The 11242-nt window shown below is 36.6% G+C and overlaps 1 pseudogene; it reads right to left on the bottom strand.

Moving 5' to 3' along the window:
* Positions 1 to 2338: 2338 nt before the first annotated feature.
* On the bottom strand, positions 2339 to 3515 carry LOC147438374 (calcium-dependent protein kinase 34 pseudogene; annotated as a pseudogene).
* Between the last annotated feature and the right edge of the window lie 7727 nt (positions 3516 to 11242).

Raw genomic sequence — 11242 nt, 5'->3', positions numbered from 1 at the left:
TCCATGGAGTGAACACTAGAGAGAGAGAGAGAGAGAGAGAGAGAGAGAGAGAGAGCTCTCAAAAGTGGATCCTCAAGAATGAAGCCTCCTTGCATAAAGGCTTTCACTACAATCCCTTCTACTATGGGTTTTAGTTTGAGCCCTCTAGGTAGCATGTATAAATTTGGAGCTCCCAAGAGCCCAAGACCTTATACAAAGTGAGTGGAAAATATTAAGCACATCCATAGCATATCTCCCGCTTGATGCATATTCGGTGTAGCTTGTGTTAGCTGCTGCTAACATTCCGCCTTTTCAAATTTGACGCACGTCCTTGTGTGCCGATGAAGCAAAACACGGTGACATGATAGAAAGCAAGTCCATGGAAGAAATGTTGAGCTGCAAAACATAAGAACAAGTAATGAGTATAAAAGGTCAATAAGGATAAAAACATGAAGTACAATGAGCAATCATGCAAAGTGAATATTTTGCTTCAAAAAGATGGGTGAATCATAGTCAAAAACTAAACAACATAAAGAAAAAAAACACTCAAACCATTGTGAAGATTAAACCACTTGAAATTTGAGTTTTTTGCATAAAACACAAGCAATCAATTATGACCCTAAGCTAATGCAAGTTCATAAACTTACTAGCCTAAAAACTATGGGGCCAATCTTAATAAATCATTGAAGTCTATCATGTCTATGGGCTATAAAAAAGCTCCTAATCTATTAGTACATTGTCACATCTTTTTGAGGCTCATGGAGTTTATTTTTATCATTTCATAAAGAAAAGTAAAACACATCACAAGGCTACCACCCCAAGGCAAGTCTAGGTACGACTCTCGGTCCTTGAACCCTCAAGAAGGTGTTCCAAGAATCTACTAGCCTACCAAGGCGATGGCTAACCCCTATCAGCCCAAGGAGGGCCTTGACCAAGCGATCCAAGGTGATTCCCTTCGCCTGCCAAGTGCCAATAAAGCACTAGGCCTCACATGGACACAACATAATATATAAATTTTCATTTTCATGTGTCTAGTAGCATTTTTTCTACTTTTTCTTGACACTTTTTTGCTTCATTGATTCATTTTTTAGCACTTTTTTATTTCTTCCATCATGAGAGTATTTATGGAAATTAGACTAAAGGACTAAAAAACCTAATGATAGCCCTAGGTCATGTTAAAAATGAATAGAGTATTAAGATTATCACTAAGAGTCTAGGACTAATGAGAAATGAACCTACATTAACCTAAGGTCAAGGCCAATTACCTATGATTAGCACACATAAAATAAATTTTTTGCTAAGTTAATATTCACAAAGCAAAGTGTTGAAAATTTAGGATGCCTAACTTTTGAACATGAAAGAACCATAGCTTAGAAGCAAAAATTACTTAAGCCAAGCATAGAGAATGGAGAGATGAACAAAAGAGAAAAATCATGGAAGGATTTCAATTATTCATGCTCTTTGTGCATCCTTGAGCAAGCATCCACTCTTTTGTAGAGAAGTTTCTTGAATCTTTTATTTACAATCCAAGCTTTTTGAAGCTAAGTGTAAACACAAGCTACAAAAGCCATTTATTTGAAATCCAAAAAACACACAAAAAGCATTAATGAAAACCTAAAGCTAGGGTCTTGCAAATTTGAATTTACCAAAGGGAAAAAACCCAAGGGAAAAAAAGTGCCTTTGGTTATGCACATGGTGCTCTTTGTAGCAAATTTATACATACATGTCAACATTGAGAGATAAAATGCTTCTAAATAAGCAAATTTTGCAATCTAAAGTCTCTCATGCGTGAATTAAAAATTGTTTAAGTGCTAGATCAATTGAAATATGCAATTTAAAACAAGCTAAGAGCTAGAAATAATGCAATTTTTTGAATGAATTTGAAGTGGCTCTTGAAAGCCAAATTTTACATTTTTTAAAGCTCTCCAAAAAAGTTGGCTAACAACTAGCTCATGAAATTTCACACTTTTAGAGCAAGCTATGAGCTAGAGATGACTTCAACTTTTAATGGAATGAAATTAAACGGCTCTCAATAGCCAAATTTTACTTGAAAGCTCTAAAAAAATTTGGGTAAACACTAGCTCAAATGAAAACATTTTCACTTTAGACCAAGCTATGAGCTAGCATGTATACAACTTTTAATCCAAAGAATTAAAATGGCTCTAAATAGCCACATTTTGCAATACATTGCAATGACCCCTTCTTGGACCAATAGAAGTTCAACCTTGTCACATCCCTTCAAAACAACTCAAATCATTAGTGCTCTTAATCATTTGGAAATTCAACACAAGCAAAAATGCAATTCACAATCAATCACAAGCTTGAAATTTCACTGCTCTCCCATGGTCATTCAAAGAATCTAAATTTTTGGTGCAAGGAATGTCATTTGTGCATTCTTCAACATCTTCCTCACAAGGTCCTTAGGGCCAAAAGAGATAGATGGCTAGGGGTCACTTGACAGATCTACATTTCCCTCCAGCATTTCTTTGAAGATATCCTGCTCTAACTCTGCCCAGAATGCGGGAACACCACTAAGAAGAATGTATAGTAAGACACCAACACTCCACCATAAGTCTACCTCTGGACCATAATTTCTACGAAGAACCTCTAGAGCAACATAATATGCTCTACCCATAATGTCTTTGAGTGTCTTGCCTGGCTTGAAAAACACAGATAGCCCAAAATCTGTGGTCTTCAAAGGAGATCCTTCATCCTTGCTTAAAAAGAGAAAAATTTCAGGTTTCAGATCACGATGCATTACATTGAGGGAATAACATGTTTGAATAACTTGCACTACTGTCCTGAATAATGAAGCTGCAGCTCTTTTTATGTACTTTCCTTTGGAGATAATACGGTCATATAATTCACCACCAGCACAAAGCTCCGTCACCAAATGCACAAAGTATTTATCCTCATAAGCACCTTTGAGGTCAATGATGTTAGGTTGGCCAGTCAGATGATGCCTGATTTGGACTTCTCGACGCACATCCTCAATTGCATCTTTGTTGATCAACTTGCACTTTGAAATGGATTTGTGTGTGGGGTTCAGTCAACCGATGGAGTGTACCCGGTTAGGCACGTGTGGTTGGGCCCGCTATTTTTGTCATTATACACTAAAATCAGGGATTGAGAGTGAGGATCGTGTGCCCCCAATGGTTGGATCTTAACTGAGAGCAACCAAAGAGAGGTTGTTACAACCTAGCGAACCGTCATGGGACCAATGTGTGTGTGTGTGTGTGAGAAAGAGAGGGCCAATTGGCACCATCAATGGGCCGAGTTGGTGACCTGGTGCACACTATTTTAGGGTGGAGCCAAGAAAGTGAATAAAAAGCTGTCAGCAACAAAAGCAAGGGTGTGTGTATTGTTTTGTAGGTAGAGCCAGTCAATAGTGCTCCTTGTGTGTGTGTTTTTTTTTCTTTTTTAAATTTTTTTTGTTAAGGGCTTGATTCCATGGTGGAATAAGAGAAAATGAGTGTGTGTTTGTACCTTAACTCTTCAGCATTCAAGGCAGTTAATGAAAAAATATCGTGAACCATGTGACTATTCAAAGTGCAATCGAGTGCTTCCAATGAGTCATTGGCCAAGATGGAGGCACAAATGCAAGTGCATATGTAAAGCTCCCTCCCATAATTTAGCCAAAATTTCACCATGCGAGCAAAAGCTCAATCATGACTCTTTGTACACAATTTTTTTTGACATTCATCCATAATGCATAGACACACAATTTGTGATGTCATTTGAACCTCATTGTATCCTAGTGAAATCAACTTACATAGTCAAATCATACATTGTTTGCACTAAACCCTCTCATTTCAAGCATAAATACCATGTATGTAGCTTGATTGCATGTCACGCATAAAATACCAGGTTCACATCAACCTAGCTAGTTTTTAAACAGATTTTAATCATTGCAAAATAGATTGCTCATCTCCAATAGCTTAAATAATCCAAACCAGCTTAGATTTGTCATTTTGGTATGTGAGGTAACACACTATAACTTATGGCATTTGCACATGCAAAATCATTGAAATTTTCACTATTTTCAATCAAATTGGCACACAACTCAATGGTGATACATACAATCATTCTCAATTATGTGAAATTGAGTCATTCATCCCAATTGTTTTGATGACATACACACAAATGTTTAGGTCTACTCAATAATTATGATTAGTGATCAACACCAATCATTCATTCCATTTGGATAGATAATGCCACTGCATAGGTACACACATTAGTGCACTTTTCCCACGTTCATCAAATTGATTCATCATTAGCATGGCAATACACTAAAAATCTACACAATTGAGTACCAATTGGGTGGTCTATGTCAATTCTCAAAGCCAATTGTGACACACATAGCAACTATTCGGCCCAATTAATCATCATAATTGGTTACAAAATACCAATTATTCATTTACTCATTGGATTGCCCATGCCATTGATTAGCACACACACCCAAATTTAGAACAAAAATTTATGCACATAATCCATCAATTTCACATTGTAATGCTCAAATTGAAAGCTCAATCAAGCATAATTGAATGCATGCATGCTCAATTTTCAAAAAAATTGTCACTATTTTGATACAATCAAGCAATGCACACACTCAAAAATTAGGCATCCATCTTCGAGAGAAAATTCCATCGTTTATAGATTTGGTGTCCTTATTGATTGTTCAAATTTGGCTCAATTGGCAATGCGTTTAAGCTTACACCTAATCATTGTGCACATTTTTCATGAACATTTCATAATAAAAAATCATTTAGGTGCCCTAATTGACCATCAATCATAGAAAATCAAGTGGTCTTAGATAGGCACACACACTCAATTGTGCCCAAATTTTTGGCAATTAGGCTTATCCATTTATTGAATTAGCCTAACATACACATCAATTACATGATCGCATACTCATATACCATCAATTTCATTGATTTCTATGCATGCACACACACTCAAGATTAGGTGCACACACACTTGAATTTTTTGACAGTTTTTTCCTTCTTTGGTGCATTACACACACAATGATTTTTATGCACACACATGAATTCTTGATGAGAATTAAGCAGTATCTTGACACACACAAAGTTCATTAGTCAAAATTTGACCCATCAATTCCATTCCAAGTGAATCAAATTAGGTGCAAAGTGTAGGTTAATTGATTTACACACCTTATTTTAGCAAATAATTAGCTCACATTGAACCACATTAATCAATCAAGAATTGACATGAGCAAGTGAGTGTACTTACATCATAATCACATTCCAAGCTATTCCTTTGCTGGACGCAAAGATGCATCATTGCACACACAAGTGTGTGCACCATCAAATCGGCTCCAAAATTGACCATTGTAGGTCAAAACTCAAATACTCAAATCATCAAATTAGGCATAAATTAGCACAATTAACTTGATTAGAGTGATGATTCCACCTTTTATAAGGGGATTAATCATACATTTCACATCAAATGTTCGCGGTTAAGTTTGAAAAGTTAGTCAAAAATTAGCATGGAATTAGTATAATTAGCATAGAAATGAAGCGAAATTAGTAAAGGTTAGTGTGAAATTAGTGAAATTGGGGGTTTAGGGTATTCATAACTCCACAATTAGCTTTAATTACTTGCACAAACATCATCAAATCAAACCAAAATTGAGTTACACACACTCAAAAGCAATGAAATTAGTAGTAAAATTACTCTATTCTAAACATCCTATACTCACTAGCTTAGATAATCGATCCCCGAAAACGACGCCAAATGTTGGGGGCAATCGTAGCATAGCCTAATCAACCCAAGACCAACAAAATTATCAATCCTAGGATCAGCAACCCGGCTAGGGCATGAAAGCACGAGCATCGAATGATTAGCCATTAATCACTAACTCTAGTCACATCATCAATCAAGCATCACCTACACAAATTAAGCCCATCGAAGTATGACTTACCATAGATTAGAATCTCTAAACACACTCATGACAAGCACACAATAATTGCATTGGTGTTGGCCTCTCCAATCACCACATGCCAATCAAGGAACTTGATCAAAAGCTACACATACAAGGTGAATGGTGCTAGAGTTTCATAAAACCCATCCACACACAAGAAAACAATAGGGCACATACCCTAATCACAAGATTAAGAACCAACTTAATCAACCTAATTAGAGATGCTAAATATCGCAAATCGAATGCTCATAGAAGGATAGGAGTGGTCCATAAGCAAGAATTCATCACACACACTCAAATCTAGAATAATGAGAAAGGTGAAACTACTTCATGACATAATGGAATATAGAAGAAGTAGACTAATGAAGAAAGTAGAGATTAGATTAAGAATTCTTCTCTAATTACAATGGATTAGTACTAACCTCTTAATCATGGGCATTAAGCTCAAGGATAGTCCATCCATAGAGTGAAAACTCAAGAAAGAGAGAGCTCTCAAAAGTGGATCCTCAAGAGTGGATACTCAAGAATGAAGCCTCCTTGCATAAAACCTTCCTTATAAAGGCTTTCACCACAATCCCTTCTACTATGGGTTTAAGTTTGAGCCCTCTAGGTAGCATATACAACTTTGGAACTCCCAATGAGCCCAAGACCTTATACAAAGTGAGTGGGAAATATTGTGCACATCCATAGCATATCTCCGGCTTGCGGCGTAGCCTGTGTTATTCGTTGCTAACACTAACCCAAGGAGTCCTTGAACTTCAACCTGACTATATCTTGGAAACTCAGGAGAGAAAACACATAGGAATAGAAACATCATCGAACACCTTGTCAAATGGAAATATTTCCCTAAAGAAGATGCAATGTGGGAAGATGAAACATCTCTCCTTAAAGATCATCCGAACTTACCTTTTAGATGAGGACATTTCAATTCTTCAAGTTGGGGAGAATGTAAGGTCTCTATCACCCTTGGAGAGGGGATTTCCATGTAAAGGAATACATATCAGGCCATTCTAGTCATAAACAAAAATTTATTATTTTTATAGTTTTTCCACCGCTGATGAGCTAATGATAAATATATTGTTGTAAGATTTTAAAAAAATTAAAAATTTTAACTTTTTTTAATCATTTTTGTCCAAAAATAGAAAGTTTTGAGGTGCTTGCACCCACCTAGATGTGATCGTCTCGTCTAAATCTACTCCATCTCCTAAATTTCGATAAAAATAGATACTTGTTCTAAAAACTGCTAAATTTACTAGGTTTGTGTATCTAACACCTTCACTTGTCATCCTCAAGCTTCTTGTTTAAAAGCAACTTTCAGAATTAAATTCTGATAAGCCAAGGTCACTCTAGACAATTAATTTTCATCCTAGTGTCAATAAATAAGCCAAGGTCACTCTAGACAATTAATTTTCATCCTAGTGTCAATAAATAAATTCTTAAGTCTAAGGTATGTATGTGTATGCATGTGCATGGGCGTTATGTATGTATGTGTATGCATGTGCATGGGCGTTATGTGCATGTGTATGTGTAGGTATACCCATAAATGAACATATCCATGGACCTGTCTCTTATGGAATAATTGACTATGAGCATGGGGACACTACATGAGGTGTATCACCCAAAAGGGTAAAGAGGGACACCTCTAATGACTAAGTGGGAGCTTGTGACACCCCTACACATGTTTTTATCAAGAGGGGGTGAGTAGGGGAGGTATGGGGCTGATTTGAGAAACAAGGAACCTCCAAAATCTATATAAAAAGCATTCCCACTCACTTCTACACACACTTGAACACACTTGCGAGAAGGGAGCTCTGCTGCTGTAACAAACAACTTGGCGACTACTGCATCAAATCTGTGAGAGATCAATAACTCCAAAGCACATTTGGGTAATGTAAATCTATTATTTTAGTCAAGTTATTATTATTCATTTGGAATCCTTTCCAATTGCTACCATATTATTACTACTCAATTGGAATCCTTTCCAATTGCTACTCTAGCATCAAATGATATTCTCTTAGTTACCTATCCTCAATTGGAAATCAACAATAATTATACCTATTTTATGGTAATTTCTCTATATTATAAAGTAATTAAGGTCTTGCTACTCGATTACATAATCAGTTGTGTTGACTGCATGCATAATTCCTCATCAATGTAACCTAGATGCTTGCATGAATTAGGTAATCATATTCAAGAAGTTTGTCCAATTAAAATGATGGATTGTTCTTGCAAGTAGATATAAGTGATTAATCATGTGATTAGTATATGAATTATAACGCATGTTTATCATAAGATTATGTCAAGAGAAAGAAAGTATATGTTTTTGATTTTATGTGTGGAATAACCCTATATGTTTTGGAATTAAAATACTTATAATCATTTACCCTACTTCCATTCGATTCTTATACTTTAGCTTACAACTTCTCAAGTTAAGTTAAGTATCTAGTATTGGGGATGGCACCCAAGAGAACTCTCTATGGTGGATCACACGATCTCAAAGCCAAAACCAGTGATGGTAAAGGCAAAGGAAAGGCCCTGATGAATGAGGATGTGCCACTTATCCCACAAAGTGATGTTATTGCTCAAGAAAAGGTAGGATTTTTTTTTTGTTCCTTGTATCATGAGTAAATAGGAAGGGAAAAACTACCTAAACATTGGGTCATTCCCAATTCAAAACCACATCAATTGAACTTGTTAATTTTTTTATATTGTATTAATTGGGAAAGATTGTTTGGAAAGTAATTTTTTTGCTCATAGGAAAGAAAAATGTTTGCCTACTAGTAGAAGAACTCTCGAATCTTCTTCATTCAAAAATCCTATATTGATATAGTCAAAACTCCCTTTGATATCCAGGGAGGAGAGCTCAACAAAGTGAACACTAAAGCAGGGCATATGGTTGCACACATCTTGCGGGTTGGTGCCCAGAATGCAAGATAATACTTGTGGGTTAGTGCCTAGGTTGTAAGTTAGTCACTCCGGGCTTGTCACTCCGGGCTTGTACCCAAGTTGTAGGACAATTTAGTTGTATGGGCAACTAAAGGCACTGAGAGAAATAAAAACTCACCAAGAGGAGTGAACTCTTGGGGTTTGGATATTTCAATGAAGAAGTTATATGTTGTTTTTCTTTTAAGAAATATTTTCTTAGTGCCTATTTGATAATGGTTTAAGGGTTGTCGTAACAAACTTGTGATGGAAACCATAAAAAGGAACTTTGTGTATGAACAATCATGTTGTAGTAATTAGAAAACAAGCTAAACAAAGTGTGTGTGTGGGGGGTGGAAAGTAGAGAGTGGCTCAGGTTTCTAGTCAAGGATGGGTGGTCTCGGTTAGTCGAAAAACTCTCCACTCCTCATTGATAGAAGAAGAGAAACTAGAGACTCATTGTGCCAAGAGTCGAGAAGTCCCAATTGTACATGCCTCTGAAAATTATGGGGAAAAAATGGGATTTCTCTCTTTTGGAGGGTGATAATTAGGAACGTTAGATTATTGTGTTAGTTCATGATTTTCCTGCGAGACAGGGCTAGGAAACCTTTTTGATGGATCAGACTCAAGTTACTTGGTGATGAGAGTCTATCCATTAGAATTCTTGTCTATCTTGACCATGCTTTTCTCAATTGATTAGGGCCTAGCGACCTGTCAGGTACCCTCCTATTTCCAAATGGCTATGGTAAAGGGGTTTCACATGGCGAGACCTATATCGTCGCTTTTGAAATTGCGAGATGATTCAGGATATAAAAAGAGTATGGATTTTTTTTAAAATGTTGTCACAAGGTTTTGCTAGTGTTCATGTCTCATTGCGGTGAGCAGAATGATACCCATGGTCAGTTTTGGTGTCCCAGAACCCAATTTCCATACTAAAAAATATACTATAATTTGAGAATTTTTCTCTTAAAAAAAAGTGTGCTATTTTTGGTGCAATATTGACTAGGGGACTTGAAAACTCATTTTAAAAAAATTGGGGTAAGCCAAAAAAAAAAAAAAAAAAAAAAAATCTCAAAATTTTTAGCTTTTTTTAATATGCATGTGCAATTGCACATAGGTTCCACATGTTTTGAAAGTGTGGACATGCGTGCAACATACACATATTTTGAAATTAAGCATTTGAACAAGTGGGCATATACTAGAATGGGTTGCAAAGGTGTTGGTGTGCATTTGCAAAAAGGGTTGCAAAGTTGCACATACACAATGCGGTCACACATTCAATCATGAAAACGTGCGTACCGTCATTTTTTTTGTCCCTTCAAAGACGTAAACATATTAGATGGATGTACATCCACGGGACTACTTGAGACCATTAGGAAGAGGATGGGGTGTAGGAGGGCCTCTTTATTAGCCATGAGCTTATGGAGGTGATTAACCTTTTGACGAATAGGTGTACGCTATGTGTGCAAGAATGGTGGGTGTGTAAGAGGTGTAAGTATGATCAAAGGATGCAATTCGCCCCCCCCCCCCCCCCCCCAAAAAAAAAAAAAAAGAAGGTGGACAACTTTATGATTTTTGGCCTTCCATAACTTTCACATATGATCTTTGATTTGAGCAGAGGTCATAGATTTTCAATCTACTCGTTGATCTCTTTCCATAGATATGCTACATGATATGGTTTTACTTGCTAGATTTTAAATTAGATTTTGGGGTGAAACTTTGAATTCAAATAAACTAGTCGTTTGCCTCTTTGAATTCAAAAGCTGTCCTTTGATTACTTTCTTAATACTATAGGTTTGACTTCCTTAAACTGCCAAATAAAGAGGCCCTCCTAGACCTCATTCTCTTCCTAATGCGGGGACCCTAGATAGGATCAATGGTTGTGGATATTCCACGTGGCATAAGATCAATGACTATGGATGAACCACATGGCACAATATGCGGCTCTTACGTACCCCCTTACATGCTGACGGGCTCTTTCTTTCTAAAATCATTTTGCAAATCTTACAAAATTAAATTTGTGATCCAAACATAAATCACATATACGACATTATGGGAAAAAGCATGTGCATATTTGCGCATGAAACATGAGCACATGGACCCAGGTCCATAGGGTCTATGTTTGGGATGCCTGACGCCATTTTTTATCACCTACATAGAACACCCTATGGCCCTAAATCCATAGGATGTATATATGCTCATCCATGAAACAACTATATATAGCACCCTATGACCAAAGGCCATAGGATATATATATAGATCACCAAAAAACACGAATAGATAGTACCTTGTGGTCCTAGTTCTATAAGGCCTATATATACTTAGCTAGAAACACCAATGTGTAGCATCATATGGCCTTTGGTCCATAGGATGTATATATACTCATCATGACACAACCCA

Source organism: Adiantum capillus-veneris, chromosome 17 (assembly GCF_014529385.1).
Source record: "Adiantum capillus-veneris isolate H3 chromosome 17, ASM1452938v2, whole genome shotgun sequence".
Classification (NCBI taxonomy): domain Eukaryota; kingdom Viridiplantae; phylum Streptophyta; class Polypodiopsida; order Polypodiales; family Pteridaceae; genus Adiantum; species Adiantum capillus-veneris.
Note: the sequence above shows the minus strand (reverse complement) of the source record. Positions and strands in the feature narration are given on the sequence as shown.